A 1878-nucleotide genomic window follows, 5' to 3' on the forward strand; every position below is an offset into this window, starting at 1 on the left:
CAATTTTGTTTTGGTCTTCCTCTCTTTTTTCTGGCCGTGAGATGATTTCTGAGATATAATCGTGATAAATGTAGAATAATGCTTAGCCTTTGTCTTGGTTTTAAAGGACCAGTGTGGGTGCTTGGCAGGTGCTCTGGTGTGGTTTGTTTCTTCTTTCCTATCAAACATCTATCGTCCTTATCTTCCCTTCTTCTTTTTTATGTTTGTTACTCTCTTGTAACACCAGTAATCTTCTGGCGCTCAAATGACCTTATGCAGTTGCGAGCGCCATAAAACCCCTACTAAAACTAAAAGGACCACTGATCTTGGTAGATTTTGTGACCTTTTTAGTCTGTGGACTCCAGGAATACATGTACATGTATTTGTTCAGTGAAGTCGGTTTATAAGTGGCATGCAGTGTAATAACTTTAATAAGGGCTTTGGTTGAGGTTCTTCTGACACGTTGGCTTAGGATTTGGGTGAAAGTTAGTGCCCTACTAGATGTGGTGAGAAATGCTGAAACCAAGAGAGAAGTCCCCAAGCTGCACACATCTACAAATGGAAGTGGAGCTTTTGAATGCTCAAAATGTAGCAAATTTTTATCCCTCAGAATTGGTCTCTTCCACCATAGCAGAGGCCACGTAGTAGTAATTGGTGGGTGCTCTGGTGTCGTTTGTTCCTTCTTTCCTATCAAACTTCTACTTCCTCATCTTCCCTCCTTTTTTGTTTATTGTTTATCACAAGTAGTACTATTTTGTTGTAACACATCTAATCTTGGGCACTTATACGACCGTAATGTGTTGCAAGTGCCGTAAAACTCCTACTACTGCTAGAATTAAAAGAAGCCACTTCATTGTAACCTTTTTTTTTTTTCGCCGAATATTTTTTTTCTGAGGATGCATTGGTCGTCGTCCGACAATGTCGGGCGAATTATTCCTATATTACTAGTAATATGGACATGAGGAAAAGTGGAAGCTGGATGAGGAGACAGTTTAGATTGTTCAGCCACATAAATATATATATAAGAACAACCAATGGACTTGAGAAATTGCTACTATGAGGAACGATGGAGGGAAAGAGAAGCTGACGTTGACGGAGATCAACATACACAGATGGCCTAAACAGGTTTATAATGATAGTTGATAAACAACACAATATAAGAAAACCAGGAAGATAGGCAACAGGGCGGAATGCGGTACCCATGATCGTAAATGTCTGCTCCAGATCTTACGCCTGAAGTTGAAGAAGGAAGGGTACCTTGTGTTACAGTTACAGGGCTGAGTCATTTGACAGAACAAGGAGAGTCAGAACTTTGAGAAGATATCAGGGTGACTAGTAGTAGTCTATTCAAATTATCCCATGCAGTAATCGATCCCTTTTCCTTCGGAATTTCCAACACCACCTCTCTCCCAAAGGTCTGGTCTTGCAAAAGAACAAGGTAGAGTGTAGAGGATAGGTGGACCCCGTGGTGTAACTAGGGAATATTATTATTAGTTTTACGATAGGGGGACCCCGGAGTCAACGTAGTGAAATATGTTATAGATAGGTGGACCCGGGCTGGGTTCATTGTAGTAAAAATAATTTAGGACAGCAGGGACAGCTTGTAGATCCTGCTCCTCCTTCACCAGCTGGTGAAGGAGGAGCAGGATCTACAAAAGCTGGATCAACTGATTGTAGTTGTAGAGTTGCAGTGCTGTTTTCCTTTCCATCTCTCTATATAACATTGCCAAACTGCCACCTGGCTTTAAAAAACAAATTATAGTAGAGGGTTTTACGGCGCTCGCAACTGCATAAGGTCATATGAGCGCCAAGGGGTGGGTGTCAACAGAGAAGTCTTTACAGGGAATCAGCCTTACTCTGCTCACCTCTCTAGCTTCAACAGCACAAGGTCTGCTTCGA

This window comes from Aplysia californica, unplaced genomic scaffold (genome assembly GCF_000002075.1).
Source record: "Aplysia californica isolate F4 #8 unplaced genomic scaffold, AplCal3.0 scaffold01065, whole genome shotgun sequence".
Classification (NCBI taxonomy): Eukaryota; Metazoa; Mollusca; class Gastropoda; order Aplysiida; family Aplysiidae; genus Aplysia; species Aplysia californica.